Source organism: Mauremys mutica, chromosome 4, assembly GCF_020497125.1.
Source record: "Mauremys mutica isolate MM-2020 ecotype Southern chromosome 4, ASM2049712v1, whole genome shotgun sequence".
Classification (NCBI taxonomy): domain Eukaryota; kingdom Metazoa; phylum Chordata; order Testudines; family Geoemydidae; genus Mauremys; species Mauremys mutica.
Genome location: NC_059075.1, coordinates 71,421,849 through 71,441,711, shown reverse-complemented (window position 1 = coordinate 71,441,711; position 19,863 = coordinate 71,421,849). Strand labels below are relative to the sequence as shown.

The 19,863-nt window shown below is 49.1% G+C and overlaps 1 protein-coding gene across 7 annotated transcripts in view; it reads right to left on the bottom strand.

The window, feature by feature from the left end:
- The window catches only part of CELF1 (CUGBP Elav-like family member 1), a 101,398-nt gene that overhangs the window by 43,183 nt on the left and 38,352 nt on the right, over positions 1-19,863 (bottom strand). For 4 of the 7 annotated variants that reach the window (XM_045015497.1, XM_045015499.1, XM_045015500.1 and 1 more), the window contains exon 2: positions 16,649-16,689. The exons of the other annotated variants lie outside the window; for them this stretch is intronic. The gene's annotated coding sequence lies outside the window, so the exon portion shown is untranslated. The remainder of the gene's footprint in view (positions 1-16,648; positions 16,690-19,863) is intronic. 7 annotated transcript variants of the gene reach the window in all.

Genomic DNA, 19,863 nt, shown 5'->3' with positions numbered 1-19,863 from the left:
TTTTCATCCTACATTTTTAGGATTCAAATATATAAAAAAATAACTTGTTTTATTAGGAAAATACAATACATTGCATGAGATATATGTATTACAAGAATACATTAGTCTGTGCGTATATGCAAAGCTGCCTGTTGAAGTAAGGCTATTAGTCTAGAAGATACACACAATAAACGAAGAGGCATGTACGCACGCTCTGAAGTGCGTATACATCTGAATGTACTGAAGACTTTCACGCCTACCATGTACATATTTCAAACTGCTGACAGATAACCGTTTAAAGATTTGACACACTAAAATGGGAAGAAAATGAAAATCTGTATCAGAATACGTTTCAGAACACAAATATTCAAAAGTTTTAAAAAACAAAAGCAGGAGAAAAGGATGAAGTTGAGTGTATGCGCTGCAAATGGTGTGGCCGAATTAGTCAATGTAAATATTTATAGGCTAATAGTTCTAAATCTACAACCAGGGCTTTGGAGCTGTGCTCCAGCTCCAGGCAAAAACCTGCAGCTCCACTGCTCCGGAGCTGCTCTGTGCTCCAGCTCTGCTTCAAAGCCCAGTCAACAGTAAACTGTTTATTGAAATGAAAAGTTTTATTTGGGAATTGAGAGAGATATTTTCTTAAACTCAGAGGTGGCATTGTGTTTTGAGTTCTGTTTTAGTTTTGCAGCAAACCACATTGATGAACAGAATTCTAAGCATTAATCTACTGAATACTTTTTCCTCCTGGTCTTTCCGTCCACCAAAACAAACCTCGATATTTACCCAGAAAAATTATTAAATAGCTTTTTGTATTGATTTTCACTTGTTTTTGTTGTTGTGATAATACACACTGATAAAGTCCCAGGAAAAATTAAATAAAATAAAAACTGAAAATGAAGGGCCCTAAGTATGGTTTACCCCAGGGGTCTCAAACATGCGGCCCGCGGAGCTCCCCAGGGCCGCCCAGAGGGGGGGGCAAAGGGGGCAATTTGCCCCGGGCTCCACAGGGGCCCCCAAGAGAAAAGCGGAGGCTCCCGCCTCCGCCCCTCTCCTGGAGCCTCGGCGCATAGAGCGCCGAGTCTCCGTCCGAGCGCCTGAGCCCCGCCCCGATCCGAGCCGCGTGGGGAGGGGGCGGGGCTGGGAGCTCTGTGCTGAGCGCTGAGCTCAGCGTGGAGCTCACAGCCCCGCCCCCTCACCACGCGGCTCTGAGCGGGACGAAGCTCAGGCCTCGCCGGAGACGCGCTCGGGTAAGGGGGGGGGGAAGCGGGAGCCGCCGGGGCCGGGCCGGGGCCTGGGTGGGAAGCGGGACCCGCCGGGGCCGGGCGGTGGGGGGGGGACGGGAAGCGAGACCCGCCGGGCCGGGCCGGGGGAGGGAAGCGAGACCCGCCGGGGCCGGGCCCGGCCGGGCCGGGGGGGGGGGGGAAGGGAAGCGAGACCCGCCGGGCCGGGCCGGGGGGGGGGAAGGGAAGCGAGACCCGCCGGGCCGGGCCGGGGGAGGGAAGCGAGACCCGCCGGGGCTGGGCCGGGCCGGGCGGGGGGGGGGGGCAGGGAAGCGAGACCCGCCGGGCCGGGCCGGGGGGGGGGAAGGGAAGCGAGACCCGCCGGGGCCGGGGCCGGGCCGGGCCGGGGGGGGGGAAGGGAAGCGAGACCCGCCGGGCCGGGGGTGGGGAAGGGAAGCAAGACCCGCCGGGGCCGGGCCGGGCCGGGGGAGGGAAGCGGGACCGGCCGGGGCCGGGGTGGGAAGCGGGACCGGCCGGGGTGGGGAAAAGAGGGACCCGCCGCCGCCGAAGCGCAGCCCGGTCTTCGGCGGTGGGGGGCCCCTTCTGTTCCGGGACCCGCCGCCTAAGTGCCCCGCCGCCAAGCCACCAAACAGCTGTTGGTGGCGCTTAGCACTTTCCAGGAGGGAGGGGGGAGGAGCGGGGAGCCGCGCGCTTAGGGGAGGAGGTGGAGAAGAGACAGGGCAGGGGCGGGGCCTCATGGAAGGGGTGGATTGGGGGTGGGGCCAGGGGCAGCAAGGGGGCGTGTCAGTGATGCGGCCCTCGGGCCAATGCACTAGTCCTCATGCGGCCCTCGGGGTCATTTGAGTTTGAGACCCCTGGTTTACCCTGTTACAGTGTTGCTAAATGGTTTTTACCTTGTATGTTTGTTTGCACTTTAATTTGTTGCCCGTTTCTTTGAACAAAATAAAATTGTATTTTTGGAAACTCAAACTATCTTTGTTAGTTTACACCACACATTGCAAAATTCACAGCAGAGGCAATAACCCACCCTTATTCAATCACCATATACACGAGACACTATTTCATAGAAGCAAAAGACAACACTACTGTGGTTGACTGTTAAAATGGCCTTTTCAGGCCTCCCTCAACCATATGGCTCCACAGTTGGCTCTTCTAATAGACCTTGTGTCCAGCTGTTCAAATTCAGAAAACAGTCCACTTTGCTGCTCCACCCTGGCGGTAGCTTTTCCCCCTTCACGTCACAGATATTATGCAGTACACAACATGCAGCTATAATGATAGGCATGTTTGCCTCACTGAGATCCAATCTAGTAAGTAAACCGTGCCAGCAACTCCTCAATCTACCAAAAGCATTTACTTGTGAGGGCATTCTGTGCCAAAAAAAATTTAAATTCTGCGAACAATATTTTAAAATTCTGCAAATTTGTCAAATGTGAAGCCTCCAGTATGGCACCCAACCTTGACACAGTGCAAGGACTCAGCCTGCCCCAGAAACATCCCTGGGCCCTGCCCCTCGGTGTGGGCGGGCAGGCAGGCTCAGTAACGCAGGATTCAAGTGTGGAGGGGCTTAATGGGGGGATCCAGGTGTGGGTTGAGAGGGTTCTGTGTGGGGGCAATTTGGGTACAGGTGGCTCAGTGGGGGATCTGGGTGAGGGGGGGGATCTGGATGCACAGGGGCCTGTTGGGGGGGTCCAGGTGAAGGTGGTTGGGGCACAGTGCCGGGGAGTGGGCTAATGGGGGAGGATTGAGCTCAGCAGAAGGGTGTGGGTGTGGGGGCCTCAGTGCGAGGTCCAGATGCTGAGGGAGTGGAGCTCAGTGAGGTGGGAATCTGGCTGTGGGGGGCTTGCTGATGTGGTCCAGATGTAGGGGGCGTGGGACTCATTGGCGGGGGGGGGGGGGTTCTGAGTGTGTGTGTGTGGGGGGGGTTCGGTGGGAGGATTTGGGTATGATGGGGTCTGGCATATAGGGGAGCAGCTCCCTGTACAGGGATCCCTCCCCCCTGCAGCTGAGGAGCAATGGGTGCAGGAGAGTTTGCAGAGTTTCCTGCAGCCGGGGGAGAAATCTGGGGGTGGGTCTGACCCAGCCCTGGATGCCATGCAGGAGAAGAGGAAGTCCCGTCCTCCTCAGCCCAGCCGGGACTAGTAGCTGAGCCCAGCGCAGGGTAGGAGCCACCAGCCTGGTCTTCCCCAGTCCCGCCTCCTGCCCACAGTGATTTACCTCTCTGCCGGCTGCCCTGGGCACCCAAAACATCCTGCTGCGGAGGGTAGCATGACCGCTCTTGTGGCTTCCCTTTGCTTCCCCGTCAAAAAGTCAGTTTTCTGTGGGGAAGAAATCTGCAGGTGACATAAATTCTGTGCCTGTGCAGTGGCGCAGAACTCCCCCAGGAGTATGAATTGTTACTGCACAGATAAGGGTGATCATATTTCCCAAAGGAAAAATGGGACACCGCGGCTAGCCTGACCCCCACCCCCTCCTCTCCTCGTGCAGGGGTGGCCCAAGCTGCTTGCCCAAGGCTCCCCCACCCTTGCCGGGCTGGCGTTGCTACTCGTCCAAGTCTTGCCCCCCCACCCTGTGAGGCTGGGCTGGCGTTGCCACTCACCCCGCCCCCCCACATTCCTCCACACCCCATTTTTTGGCAAAAGTGGGCATTTGTCCTGTTTGCTCTTGTCAACTGATCAAGTTAGCAAGACCAAACGGGACAAATGCTCACTTTTGCCAAAAAAAAGTCAGGACAGCTGGGACAGGGCTTAAAAAAGGGACTGTCCTGGCCAAAACGGGACATATGGTCACCCTAGCACAGACAGTACCAATACACATTTTCTCCTCCTCTAGCATGCCTCACATCTGCTCTAGAAGTCAAGAGGTAAATTCAATTTCTGGCACACTGAATCATTGGCTCTTTGCTGAGATTGCCAACAAGTGGGACAACCAGTGTCAAATGGGGTAGTGCTTTTAGGTGAAAGCTTATCGCTAGGAAATGGATTAAATCACCAATTCACAGCACACAGGCCAAACAGCTATCAAGACCCAATTTGCCAGCGACCTAAATGTCATTCCTAATAACATGAGCCATTCAGTCTCAACCCCTCCACACTAGAAAGATAAGGTTCATACATTGCACAGAATGATCTCAAAACAGTTTGCAATCCCTCTTCAGGCACACACACTCCCCTTCGCCCCCCCCCCCGTCGGAAACGCAGCCAAAGGGAGCGTGCAGGAGGTGTACTCAATCACCACCAGCTGAGGTTGCAGGTGCTAGAAAATTCTACAACTCAATGGACCCCAGGCTCTAGACACAATGAACTGTTTCTCTAGTAAAAAGCAGCTGCAAGACTTTACCCGAATGTTTGCTTTCATGGTGCACAGATTGCAGTTATTAAAGCAGCCTTAGGCTGCCAGCCCAGCACCTGACCTGCTACAGCTGTGTTTTCTATTTAAGTGACTGAAATGACAAAGGTTTACACTGATACAAAAAAAAAAATCACATGGATGGGAGTGAGAAAGTCTTCCTGGCAGGTCTGAATCATCTGCCCATCTATCGTCACACTATTTTCTTACTGCACAACTACTAAAAAAGTAAACTCAGAAACTGTTAAGCTGAAGGAATTCTCAGAGTCTCTCAAAGCTCAAGTTTGGGAGGATTCAAATCTCCTTCCACTGCTCTTTGGCTATATCACCATCATCATTTCCAGCACCCCTAGCTCCTCAGTCTTTTTCTAGATGAGGGCAGAAGCTACAAAAATGTTCTCTTAGCACTGCACTCCCCAACAGTATCACTTAGAGAGTGAAACAGTCAATAAGAGCAATCGAGGAAGAAACCAGAGAAATAATTCCCAAGAGCAGCTAGCTCCTCTCCATCTTGCAGACTCTGTTTTCTAGAAGGGCATTTGGACAGAAATCAAAGCGGTAATTATTCACTGTACCAGGTCTGTGCATAGCATAAGACACCTTAAAACTTTTATGAGATCGAGGGTACTAACAAAAGATAACAGCCATCTTGGTCAGCAACAATCTTCACACCAAATTAAGAAAATCAGAAGAATAGAAACAGAGATGCTACAAAACATTGCAGAGGCTCAACTGAAAAAATTTAAATGCAAAAGTGAAATCTTTGGGCTTGGCTACACTTGCAAGTTGCAGCGCTGGTAGAGGCTTTCCAGCGCTGCAATTAGTAACTGTCCACACCTGCAAGGCACATCCAGCGCTGCAACTCCCTGGCTGCAGCGCTGGCTGTACACCTGGCCAGGTTGGGGTGTAGCGATTGCAGCGCTGGTGATCCAGCGCTGCTCATCAAGTGTGGACACACACCAGCGCTTTTATTGGCCTCCAGGGAATAAGGAGATATCCCAGAATGCTTTAAACTAAATTACTCCCTTTGTTTTGTTATGCAGCCTCTCTTTGTTTTGTTGTGAACCTCCGGAGGAGCTCCGTTTCGCTCCGTTTCTACGGGAGCTGCTTATCAGCTCCTGTTTGCTGTGATCAATCTGTGAACAATCAAATGAGATCCTCCTCCCTGTTGTGAACAGCTCTGTGGAGCTCCTCCGTTGCTGCTATCTAAAAAACAAACACAGCTCCTGTTTGCTGTGATCATCTGTACTTGGCTGTAAACAATCAAATGAGAGGCAGGCAGGGAAACAGCGGGGAGTCGTGTTGCCTACATGCTGTTTGCAATTAAGAGTTAAGACTAAGGGGTCGGAAAAATGTTCTGATTTTTCAAGTCAGGAAGCTAACACACAGTGTTGGCTCCAAAAATCCACTCTCTCTTTCCCCCCGCTCCCTGTCACACTAGACCCCACTCCACCCCCCTCTTTTGAAAAGCGCGTTGCGGCCACTTGAATGCTGGGATAGCTGCCCATAATGCATCACTCCCAACAGCGCTGGAAATGCTGCAAATGTGGCCACACACCAGCGCTGGTAGCTGTGAGTGTGGCCACACACCAGCGCTGCTCCTACACAGCTGGATGACCAGCGCTGCAAACTACCAGCGCTGCAAACTGTAAGTGTAGCCAAGCCCTTTGTTAAAACTTCTGTACATATCCCATTACTGGAATGCATGGGAACTATCCAACTTCTCTTTTGAGTCTAATCGTTTTCCACCAGTACCTGTTTTCCTAGCAATAAATTAAACACTTAACAAATTTCAGTGAATCTTCCTGATGGCGCTAATATGAGAGGTACCTGGATCCTTTTGATCCTTTTGATAGCTTTAGAGGTTTTATTTTGGTTACTTAAGATTAAAGATTTGTGGCAAAGTCCCGTCTCAGTCTCCCCAGCCTCTGCTGTTTTTAGCTCTGGAGAGACCGGCTAGGGTAATGCAGTCCCCCTTAGGACTCAGGGGAAGTCTGTTCCCTGTCTTCTCACCAGTCTTAATTAGAGTATTTTTACCCTGCCTTGTAGGAGAGTGTCCTGCCGCTCTGCCTGGGGAGGCTTGCTGCTTCAACACTCCTGGTAGCCAGGCTCCTTCTCTCTCTGCTTCCCCCCCCCCGCTTCCTTCCTCCCAGGAAGGGGTTTAAAAAGGTCTCAGGCAGCTCCAAGTTGGAACCAGCTGATCCTAATTACCCTCAGGTAGCTCCCCTCAGCTGATTCTAATTTGCTACCTTGGTAACCCTTTCTCAGCTGAACCTGCTTGACCTGTAGTTGCCTCTCAGTTGATAAGGAGGAGGGCCTTTTAACCCTCTGGGACTGACTCCTCCCCCCCCCTCTGGCAACTGTCTGTCCTGAGTTTATCACACATCCCCCCCCCCCGCTCAACACTACAGGGTTGGGCTACTTGGGTCGGCAAAACAGTGTACCCTTGAAAGGCCATCCGCGTTGCCATGCTTGATTCCAGACCTATGTTGTACTCTGAAGTGGAAGGGTTGTAGCGACAGGAACCACCTGGTCACTCTCGCATTTTTCTCTTTGTTTTGGTGCATCCACTTCAGGGGAGCATGGTCCGTGACAAGGGTAAACTTCCGTCCGAGTAGGTAATAGCGAAGGCTTTCAATGGCCCACTTTACGGCCAGGCATTCCTTTTCAACTACGGCATATTTCCGTTCCCTGGGCAGGAGTTTCCTACTGAGGAACAGGACGGGGTGTTCTTCCGCTCCAACCAGTTGTGAAAGGACCGCTCCCAACCCAACTTCTGAGGCATCCGTTTGCAAGATAAACTCCTTCTCCCAGTCTGGAGCTACCAGCACTGGGTCAGTGCAGAGCGCGGTCCGCAGGTCTGCAAATGCCTCTTCAGCCGCGCTAGACCATTTCACTATATCTGGGCCACGGGCTTTCGTTAGGTCAGTTAGCGGGCATGCCCTGGTGGCGAAGTGGGGGATGAACCGCCTGTAGTACCCCACTAGCCCCAGGAATGCTCTGACCTGTTTCTTCCGGACAGGTCGGGGCCAATTCTGTATTGCCTCTAACTTGTTGAGTTGGGGCTTTACCACACCTCTCCCCACTATATATCCAAGGTATTTGGCTTCTGCTAGCCCAATTGCGCATTTGGAGGGATTTGCAGTCAGCCCTGCCTTCCTCAAGGTGTCTAGGACTGCTTCCACCTTCCCCAAGTGCGTCTCCCAATCCGGACTATGTATAATGACGTCATCAAGATAGGCGGCCGCATACCTGCCATGTGGGCGTAACAGTTTGTCCATGAGTCGTTGGAAGGTGGCAGGAGCCCCATGTAAACCGAACGGGAGGACAGTGTATTGATACAGTCCCTCTGGAGTTGAAAAGGCCGTCTTCTCTTTGTCGGCCCTGGCCAAGGGAATTTGCCAATAACCCTTAGTCAGGTCAAGGGTGGACAAAAATCGTGCTTTCCCGAGTCGGTCAATTAGCTCATCTATCCGGGGTATAGGGTACGCATCAAATTGGGACACCTCATTCAGTTTCCGGAAGTCATTGCAAAACCTCATACTGCCATCCGGCTTAGGTACTAGGACCACTGGGCTTGACCATTGGCTATGAGACTCTTCAATGACCCCTAACTTCAACATTTTCCTGACTTCTGACTTGATCTCTTCTCTTTTCGCCTCCGGGATCCGGTATGGCTTTACATTCACCTTCACTCCAGGCTCCGTGAGGATGTGATGGTGAACCTCAGTAGTCCTGCCTGGCTTTTCCGAGAACACGTCCTGGTTGCGTTCAATCATGTGGATCACCTCCACTCGTTGGTCAGAGGTCAATTCTGGGGATATTCCCACTTGGCCAGGCAGGTTGCTCTCGGGAGGGGGTGACCCTATAGTGACCACATGCGCTTCTCTGTCTTGCCAAGGTTTCAACAGGTTCACATGATAGATTTGTTCCAGCTTCCGGCGTCCGGGCTGTCGGACTTTGTAATCGACCTCTCCAACGGCTTCTATTACCTCGTATGGCTCCTGCCATCTGGCCAGGAGCTTGCTCTCTGCTGTGGGTACGAGTACCATCACCCGATCTCCCACCTGGAATTTTCGGGTCGTCGCCTGGCGATTGTAATATGTTTGTTGGGCCCCTTGTGCTCTCTCCATGTGTTCCCGCACTATGGGAGTGACTTGGGCTATCCTGTCTTTCATCTGCAACACATGCTCGATGACGTTTCTCCCTGGGTTCGGCTGTTCTTCCCAACTTTCTTTGGCAATGTCCAGTATGCCACGGGGGTGGCGACCATATAACAGTTCGAACGGGGAAAACCCAGTCGAAGTCTGAGGCACCTCCCTGATCGCAAACATTAGGTACGGTAGCAGGGTGTCCCAGTTCCTCCCATCCCGGCTCACCACCTTTCGTATCATGCTCTTCAACGTCCTATTAAAACGCTCGACGAGGCCATCAGTCTGCGGATGATAGACTGATGTCCTTAGGGTCCTTATGTGGAGCATTGCACATAGATCCTTCATTAATTTAGACACAAAGGGAGTTCCTTGATCTGTCAGGATCTCTTTGGGTATTCCCACTCTAGCGAAAATTTGGATTAATTCTTTAGCTATGGTCTTGGACGTAGTGTTCCGTAGGGGAATGGCCTCGGGGTATCGGGTGGCGTAATCTAGCACCACCAGTATGTGCTGATGGCCCCGGGCTGATCTTTCTAACGGCCCTACTAGGTCCATAGCTATCCGCTCAAAGGGGACTTCAATAATCGGGAGAGGTACCAAAGGTGCCCTTAAGCGGGGTCGGGGCCCGTGTAACTGGCATTCTGGACAGGAGGCACAATATCGTCGGACCGCTGCATATATTCCAGGCCAAAAAAACCTCTGTAGAATTCGGTCTAGGGTTTTATCTACCCCTAGATGTCCCCCGAACAAATGGCTGTGAGCTAGCTCCATCACGCCCCTCTGATGTTTCTGTGGTACTAGGAGCTGTTCCACGACTTGCTCTTGGATACGGACAACACGGTACAGCAGATCCTTCTTGATCATATAATACGGCCTTGGGCCCTTGGCTCTCCCTTCCACAGGGACCCCATTCACCTCCACTACTTCTTTGTGAATGTTCTGGTATACTGGATCATTGGCCTGATCCTGTCCAAAATTCTCTAGTGAAGTTCCAAGTTGCCCAAACTCAGAGGGTTCTATCTCCCCCTCCCCTTCAAGGGAGGTCCCTGGGGAACTGGGCCCGGCTACTGGCTCCCCAACCTCCTGCCTAGTCCCCTCGTCCGTTGGGCCAACTCTCTCCCCTACGAGTATAGGCTTCTGATTCTGGGCCAAGATGCTCGTTCCCCTCCTCTTATCTGCCCTCCTTTCTCGCCGAGTCTTCCTGGTTTTCCCAGGGGGCGAGAATAAGTCCTGGGCAAATTCTTGGAAGGCTGGGGGGTTGCTAACTATTGAGGCCACCCCATTGCTCTCTGGGGTGTTACCTTCTTCTGACTCCTCTCCAGGAAGTAGACTGCCAAACCCTGGGAAGTCTCGCCCTATGAGGACTGGGTAGGGGAGTTTCGGGACCACCCCCGCCATCACCTTAGTGGGATTTCCTTGGACCTCTATTTTCACTCGGATGGTCGGATAGTAATTTACATCCCCATGGACACAGGATATCCCTGTGCGCTTGGCCCGGGATAGTTGGTCATACCCGACCAGCTTTCCCGAGACCAGCGTGACTGCACTTCCTGAGTCTACTAACGCGGTGGTCTTTATACCATTCATTTTAACTTGCCTAGTATATCTATGAGGGACCGTCGCTACTCCTACTAGGCTTATCAGGTCACATGACTCTTCTAGATTTCCCAGGTCGCATTGCATGGGCTCCTCTAGGTTTGGGCATTGGGCAGCTATATGCCCTATCTCTCCACATGCATAGCATCGGTACCCTCCTCGGGGCAGCCCCTTAATTTTTGGGCTGTGGGGCCTTACCCCCCGAGTCTCTCTCTCCCAGTCCCCAGGTCCCTCTGAGTACTTTGGCCGCTCTTCGTCCTCCTTCTTCCCTGCCATAGTTCGGCCTGGAGCGATGGCAACTCGGGCCCTTGGTACGTAGCCTTGCCTCCTATCCTGGCGCCTCCCTTCCCCAGTGGTCCGAGAGAGTTCCTGTGCTGCTAGACGTCTCTCTACAAGGGCAACTAGCTCATCATAGGAGGAGGGATCATTTTGACTGACCCATCCTCGTATGTCCGGCGGTAGCCCTCTCATGTACCTGTCCACAACTATGGTTTCCACGACTTCCTCCGGCCGGCGGGTCTCGGGGCACAGCCACCTCCGGGCCAGATGGATCAGGTCAAACAGCTGGGACCTCGGGGCTTTGTTGGCTCGGTATTTCCACTCATGGAACCTCTGCGCCCTTATAGCTGTCGTCACGCCTGACCTTGCCAGGATCTCCGCCTTTAGCTGGGAGTAATCGGAAGCTGCTTCTGTTGCCATATCAAAATACGCTTTCTGTGCCTCCCCACACAGAAAAGGTGCCAGGATACTGGCCCACTGGTCTTGGGGCCAGGCCTCCCGCTGGGCCGTCCTCTCAAACGCAAGGAGATACGCCTCCACGTCATCATCCACTGTCATCTTCTGTAAGTAGCGGCTGGCGTGCAGGGGCCGAGTCCCATGGGGCCCATGCGTTAGGGTGGTCAGGGCCTTTAGCTGGTTCACAACCTCATGCAAGGTGGCTCGATCCTGAGCCGCCTGGCTCATCAGGAGTTGATTTGTCTCCTGCTGCATTCGTACCGCCTCCTGCTGGGCAGCCATCTGCACCCTGGTAGCTTCTTGCTGGACCGCAGTGGCCTGCACCAATGCCTTCACTACATCTTCCATATTTTTATTTTTATTTTGGGGTGCTTTTACCCTGCCCTGAGACGGTTTGCCGCAAAGTCTCACTCAAATCCCACTCCTGACACCACGTGTGGCAAAGTCCCGTCTCAGTCTCCCCAGCCTCTGCTGTTTTTAGCTCTGGAGAGACCGGCTAGGGTAATGCAGTCCCCCTTAGGACTCAGGGGAAGTCTGTTCCCTGTCTTCTCACCAGTCTTAATTAGAGTATTTTTACCCTGCCTTGTAGGAGAGTGTCCTGCCGCTCTGCCTGGGGAGGCTTGCTGCTTCAACACTCCTGGTAGCCAGGCTCCTTCTCTCTCTGCTTTCCCCCCCCCGCTTCCTTCCTCCCAGGAAGGGGTTTAAAAAGGTCTCAGGCAGCTCCAAGTTGGAACCAGCTGATCCTAATTACCCTCAGGTAGCTCCCCTCAGCTGATTCTAATTTGCTACCTTGGTAACCCTTTCTCAGCTGAACCTGCTTGACCTGTAGTTGCCTCTCAGTTGATAAGGAGGAGGGCCTTTTAACCCTCTGGGACTGACTCCTCCCCCCCCCTCTGGCAACTGTCTGTCCTGAGTTTATCACAGATTAAAGAAAGTATTACCAAAAAGTCAAATGTCAAAGTTACTGGCCGTGAAAACAGCCACCTAAATTTGCCATAAATGTTCCAGTCTGTCCCAGATTGATACATTTAATTTCTCCATTTTATCTGGCACATCTATTTACACCTTACTGACCTAAATAGGGGTGGGGAAAGCCTGTGTTGTCAGCCAATTCCTTTTGTTACCTCTTTGTCAGATAGTTAAGGAGGGCATTTAGCACAGAGGAATACAGAAACAGCTTTATTATATCCAGCATAGATGAGTCTTGTATAATGGGATATCATACATATTTGATACACAAAATACAGCATAAACCTTGCTGAGAATGAAGACGACAACAACAGAGAGACGTAAAAATGGGAGTTAAAGGGGATGACTAGACACCACATAGGTTTGCTAGGGTAATTCACTGTGTCAAATCTTACAGTAGTAATAATCACATATGATCACATATGAATCCAAGGACAGTTGCATTTAGAGTGGAGACTTATTTATCTGTAGCTTTCACATTTCTCCCTGCCTTTGATTCACACCTACAGACAAATTAAGGTTAGTATGCCAAAGATAAACTGGGTTTGTGTCCTTTTTTGCTTCTTAATGATAGAGAAAGACGACGTGAAAGAAGTTAAAAAAAACAACAACAATTATATACATATTACAATTTTAGGTCCTGCCTAAGCTGAAAGACTATTTGCTAAGTATACAAGCAGGAATTCCAGCACAAAATTCCCATTGGTGTTACCACTAGTCAGAATACCAGTGTAGACAAGGCTCTGGCAACTTTCAGTATTAAAATGTGTGCAATGCTCTGATTATAAAATAAAGGAATGACTCTTTAAAAAAAAACAAAAAAAAACTTTCAGTATTTTTACCACCGTATTAGTTAAACCTACTGAAGAATAAAACAGAAGTTATGCTACCCAAAGAGAGAAAATAATACAAATTGTGAAATTTTGCAATAGAGTCTGAAACTAGGGCAAGAACTTGGTTTTAGAAGGGATTTGAAAATGAGGAGGACACCTGGCACACACAAAAGGAGAAGGAAGCAATCAAAAAGTGGTATGGTGGCAAAAAAGGCAGCAAACATGACAGAGAGCAGGTAGGAAGTGATGGCAGAGGAGATAGAAGCATGGATAGAGCCTTAAAAGTGAGAACAGAGTCTCAACTTTCTGTGGAAGCAGCAAAGAATCCTGTGGCACCTTATAGACTAACAGACGTTTTGCAGCATGAGCTTTCGTGGGTGAATACCCACTTCTTCGGATGCAAGTGGTGGAAATTTCCTGGGGCAGGTATATATAAGCAAGCAAGAAGCAAGCTAGAGATAACGAGGTTAGATCAATCAGGGTGGATGACGCCCTGTTCTAGCAGTTGAGGTGTGAAAACCAAGGGAGGAGAAACTGGTTCTGTAATTGGCAAGCCATTCACAGTCTTTGTTTAGTCCCGAGCTGATGGTGTCAAATTTGCAGATGAATGGCTTGCCAATTACAGAACCAGTTTCTCCTCCCTTGGTTTTCACACCTCAACTGCTAGAACAGGGCGTCATCCACCCTGATTGATCTAACCTCGTTATCTCTAGCTTGCTTCTTGCTTGCTTATATATACCTGCCCCAGGAAATTTCCACCACTTGCATCCGAAGAAGTGGGTATTCACCCACGAAAGCTCATGCTGCAAAACGTCTGTTAGTCTATAAGGTGCCACAGGATTCTTTGCTGCTTCTACAGAACCAGACTAACACGGCTACCCCTCTGATACTTAACTTTCTGTGGAAAGAGATGGAGCTAGTGAAAGTGTTGGCAGTTTAAGCACAGGAGGAGACAAAGATTATTATTTTAGCTATTGAATGTTGGATAGTGATATAGCTAGAGGGGATTTGTGGTAACTTTGAAGCTTGCAGACTCACTCTGAATGCTTCAAGAGAAGAGAATCATAGAGACACAATGTTCGCAAGCTACCTCACACTTATCATGGGTGAGTTTTACTCCACATAAATGTACCCCTGGATCCTGCCTGAGTCCAGAAAAATTATGCTTCTTAGAATCCAATGGAGGCACTGCTAATTCTCAGGGTTCACTACTCCCTAGTATTTCATCTGAATGAAGCTCTGTGTTAATAGGAAACAAACAGGAAAGGACTCCTGAATTCCTTAGGTAATCCTGTGCAATAATGCAGGCCCCTCCACAGCCATTCTTTTCTAGGCCCAGAACACAAGCTACAGGCCCAGAAACCTAGCATCAGAATGGGCCTGCAGTGTACTGCCTTTTATTCCTGTTAAAGGAACCTGCAGTTTTTAATTCAACTACAAAGGTAGGATGAAAGCAAACATTCAACAGTCTTGATAATTTCTGGATAAACAATTTCAGGACCAGAACCTATACCACATTTTATAATTTTTGTCTCCTGTTAAACCACAGCTAAGAAACTAGTCTCTAGCCTAGTACCAAGAAACCTATATATAGTCCAAGCCAAAAATCTGGCAGAGTACTACCCTGTATAAAGTAATTATATTTACATATAAAGCGGTCTCCATTCTAGTTTACTTGACTGAAGGAAGCCTAGACCAGCGGTTCTCAACCTGGGGTCTGGAGCCTCCTGGGGGGCCCCGAGCAGGTTTAAGGGGGTCTGTCAAAATAAACCAGTGAGGGGCCTGTGTGAGACTCACTGGGGCCCAGGGCAGAAAGCGAACGCCCAAACCCCACCACTTGGGGCTGACGTTGAAGCCTGAGCAACTTAGCTTCACGCGGCCTCCTTTGGCATAGGACCCCGGACAACTGTCTTGCTTGCTACCCCTAATGCTGGCCCTGGCTTTTAATCTGCTGGATATGCAGAAAAACAGTTATGGCACAAGTGGGCTGTGAAACTTTTATAGCATGTTGGGGGGGTGGGGCGGTGGCAGAAAGAAAAAGGTTCAGAATCCCTTGCCTAGAGAACCAGGTGTCCGCTCCAGTTAACCCCCAGAGATTGGCAAAGCACACAGCACCCCATTATGTGAGACCTACATTGTGAACCAAAACTCTATTAAAAAGAAATACATCTTACACCCAGATCTAAACGTTAAAATGAGACCATGGTCTAAATGTTCACTTTTTGACTTGTGGTTTTTAGGTAGGTTTACCTTTAATTTTTTTTTTATTATTATTATTATTATTTAAGGGACACCATATTTTTAAATTGGATAATTACAAACGTCTATTTTCTGATAATAATCCTTTAAATAGCCCAATCTAAGTTATGTTTTTATAAGAATTTAAAAATGTTAAAGAGGTTTTTCTTTCTTCCCTGATAATGTTTAGAAGATCTTCTGGGCAGGATTGAGAGCAACAAGTCTCAAGTTTCCTCCTTCCGTGCAGGCATCAAAACCATACAAGCTGTTTTAAAAAGGAGTTACTCATTAAACTGTTTCTCCAAATTGTCCCAAATGTAACACAGAACCAGTTAATTTTATGGTAACTTACAAAATCACCCATTATTCCAGCCAATTTTTACAATTTGTTTGCTCTTATCCTACTGAAATCCTTGTTTTGTATCTCTCTCTAGAACAGTATTCATTTGCCAGCCTCACAGACCCCCAGGCGCACAAAGCCTCTTCCTAATAGAGTGATGCAAACCATGCAATTACAACACTTTAGTTTAGACAGACCTGTGATAACACTCTTAACGCTTCAACTTATACCATTAAACAGCACAATTTCCCATGACACTTCACCAGAGGTCACTAATGCAGCAGGAACATCTCCAACAGTGTTCACTGAGGGCTTGTCTACACTTGAAACACTACTGCAGCTGCACCGCTGTAGCGCTTCAGTGTAAACACTGCCTACACCAACAGGAGGGATTCTCCCATCATCATAGGTAATCCATCTCCCCAAGAGGTAGTGGTGTCTACACTGGGGGTTAGGACAGCTTACCTTCGTCACTTGGGGATGCTGATTTTTCACATGCCTGGGTCATTTTTATACTTCACTAATGTTTTAGTGTAGACCAGGCCTGAGACAGAGTAACAGAGAGTAAGATGAGGGCTGAAGTTTTGATGCAGTAAGAGCAACTCAAGCTCCCAGATACACGCAGCTTACATGAATACAGATAAGTATACTGCCTGGTCCAAATGAAACAGAGACAACTTAAAACAAAAATTCTGGGTTTGGTCGTAGAAGTCACCTTGTCTTTGGAGAACTGCATAGGAGGCGGCCAAGTGGAGGAAGATGGACCCCCGCTATCCAAGTGAAGAGTCAGATGGTAAACTGTCCTAAGCTACATTTGAAGGGAGCAAACCTTGAAAACTGGACCACCTGCATGTAAGTGGACATCTGCCCCAAGAGTCTCAAGCACGTTGGAACTGTCATGGAAGGCTGAGACTGCATAGCAGCAACATTTTCCTTCTTACCAGTTATTTCTCTAAGGTCATTAAACCCCAAGCTGCGCAGAAGGTTGCTGCTCACTTGGTACTCACAGTCCTAAACAAGTTGGTTCTGCCCGCCCCCACCACAGCACGCACACAGCAAATTGCCCAAAGCCTAAGGGTTCAGGGGACACTGCTCTTTGTAAGGGAAAATGAACACTCACTTTACTGAAGCCAATAGAAACCTTGCTCTAAAAAGGCATCTAAGAGAAAGGTCCAATAAGCAACTCAGAGGGAACCTGTATTTGGTTCATACCTGTAGCTATGCTCCTCCCTCTAGAAGGTACAGTCTTCACTCTAAAAGACAAGAATAAAAATAGACACTCTGTGCTCTGGAGCTACAAGCAAAGATATCATGAATCATCAAGTAAGCTCCAGTAACCCTACACAGGAGTAGGACTGGAGATAGTAAAGTGAATTTCTAATAATAGAAATCAGCATGAGGTACTCACCATCCCTTTTTAGACATATTTTACAGAAAATGTTTGCACCTTTTCAGAACTGCGGAGAACAAATGGAAGGGTGTGTGAAAGAGAACTAAAAACACAGGCCTGTGGAATAGGAATTGCTTCACTGTCATGGCAGCTTCCCAGTGATTCTGAAGTAGTTTGTCTTCTGGGTTCCCAAAACAGAAAAGACGGTTACTCACCGTTGTAACTGTTGTTCTTCGAGATGTGGGAGGCCAAGGAAAAAGAGACGAGCGGCCAGTCCCATAGATAGAGGGGAGGAGTCTATGGAGGCAACACCAAGTTTGGGTCAGGGGAGATTACAGGATGGCTTAAGGGGAACCACAAGGGAAGATAGGAATGGAAGGAGCTTGCAACCAGGGGGAACGGGGGATAGGTTAGAGGACCACACTGTCCCCAGGCAAAGGCAGGTCTACGTGATTGGGGACTCCATACTGAGAAGGTTGGACAGGCCTGTGACCAGGGCCGATCCGGAGAACAGAAGGGTGTGCTGTCTACCGGGCGCTAAAATACGGGATGTGGACCTGAGGTTGAAAAGGATCCTAAGAGGAGCAGGTAAGAACCCTTTGATCATCCTTCATGTGGGAACGAATGATACTGCTAGATTCTCGCTAGACAGGATCAAGGGAGACTATGCCAGGTTGGGTAAGACGCTTAAGGAAATTGAGGCTCAGGTGATCTTCAGTGGGATCCTACCTGTCCCTAGGGAAGGGCGCCAAAGGGGTGAGAGAATCCTGACGATTAATAGTTGGCTGAGAGAGTGGTGTTACAAGGAGGGCTTTGGGATGTATGGGCACTGGGAGGCTTTTGGGGACAGACAACTGTTCTCACGGGATGGGCTCCACCTAAGTAGGGAAGGAAGTAGACTTCTAGGAGGGAGGCTGGCTCATCTGATTAAAAGAGCTTTAAACTAGACACTGGGGGGAGACGGTTGGGAGAGGCCCTGGTGCACTCCACGCCAAATTTATACATTGGGAGTGGGAACAAGAAGATAACAACAGATATAGCCAGAGGGGGACGGCTAGGTGTAAGGAAGAGGGGGGGGACAGATACTAGATCGACAGGTCATACTGGTAGTACTGTGTCCCTACCGAGCGGGGTGAGAAGAGTGAGAGGAGCCCAACAGCAAAAGGTAGGATGTTTGTTCACCAATGCGAGAAGCTTAGGTAATAAAATGGAGGAACTGGAGCTCCTGGTCCGAGAATTGAAACCGGATATCGTAGGAATAACCGAAACATGGTGGAACGATAGCCATGACTGGAGTACAGGTATGGAAGGGTATGTGCTGTTTAGAAAAGACCGATGCAAAGGTAAAGGTGGGGGAGTAGCATTGTATATCAATAATGAGGTGAAATGTAATGAAATAACTAGCAATGCAATGGTTAATACGGAGTCTGTGTGGGCAATGGTCACATTAGGGAAGAAAACTACCAGAGCCTCACCCGGGATAGTGATTGGGGTGTGCTATAGACCGCCGGGATCTAGCTTGGAGACGGATAGAGAGCTCTTTAATGTTTTTAAGGAGGTAAACACTAATAGGAACTGCTTGATCATGGGAGACTTTAACTTCCCAGATATAGATTGGGAAACAAATGCTAGTAATAACAATAGGGCTCAGCTTTTCCTAGACGTGATAGCTGATGAATTCCTCCATCAAGTGGTTGCTGAACCGACGAGGGGGGATGCCATTTTAGATCTGATTTTGGTGAGTAATGAGGACCTTGTTGAGGAAATAGTTGTAGGGGACAACCTTGGCTCGAGTGATCACGAGCTAATTCGTTTCAAAATTAATGAGAGAATAATCAATATTGCATCTGAGACTAGGGTTTACGATTTCAAAAGGGCTAACTTTACTAAATTAAGACGACTAGTTAGGGAAGAGGACTGGACCAACATATTTAGGAATCTAAAGGTAGATGACGCCTGGGGTTACTTCAGGATGAAATTGCAGGAGTTGTCAGAGGCATGTATCCCGAGAAAGGGAAAACGGCTCGTAGGTAGCAGTTTTAGACCGAGCTGGATGACCAAGCGTCTTAGAGGGGTCATTAAGAAAAAACAGAAAGCGTACCGGGAGTGGAAAATGGGAGGGATCAGCAAAGAAACCTACCTTATTGAGGTCAGAGGGTGTAGGGATGCAGTGAGAAAGGCAAAGCGACGGGTGGAGATGGACCTAGCGAAGGGGATTAAAACCAATAGCAAAAGGTTTTTTAGCCATATAAATAGGAAGAAAACCAAAAAGGAAGAAGTGGGACCGCTTAAAACTTTAAACGGAGTGGAGATTAGGGATAATCTTGGAATGGCACAATATCTGAATGAATATTTTGCCACGGTCTTTAATGAGGCTAATGAAGGGCTAAGGAATAGTGATAGAGGGACCGATGGGAATGAAGATATGGGGGTAGACATTACGGTATCTGAGGTGGAGGCCAAACTTGAACAGCTTAACGGAAGTAAATCGGGGGGCCCGGATAATCTTCATCCTAGAATATTAAGGGAATTGGCGAGTGATATTGCTAGCCCGTTAGCGATGATTTTTAATAAATCTCTAAATTCGGGGATTGTACCGTTGGACTGGAGATTAGCTAATGTAGTTCCTATATTCAAGAAGGGGAAAAAAAGTGACCCGGGTAACTACAGGCCTGTTAGTTTAACATCTGTAGTATGCAAAGTAATGGAAAAAATTTTGAAAGAGAGAGTGGTTAAGGAGCAGGAGGCCGATGACAACTGGGATAGATTACAGCATGGATTTACGAAAGGTAGATCGTGCCAAACCAATCTGATCTCCTTCTTTGAGAAAGTAACAGATTTTTTAGACAAGGGAAATGCGGTGGATCTAATATATCTGGATTTCAGCAAGGCGTTTGATACGGTACCGCATGAGGAATTATTGGTTAAATTGGAAAAGATGGGGATCGAAATGAAGATCCAGAGGTGGATAAGGAGTTGGTTAAAGGGGAGACTGCAGAGGGTAGTACTGAAAGGGGAACTGTCGGGTTGGAGGGGG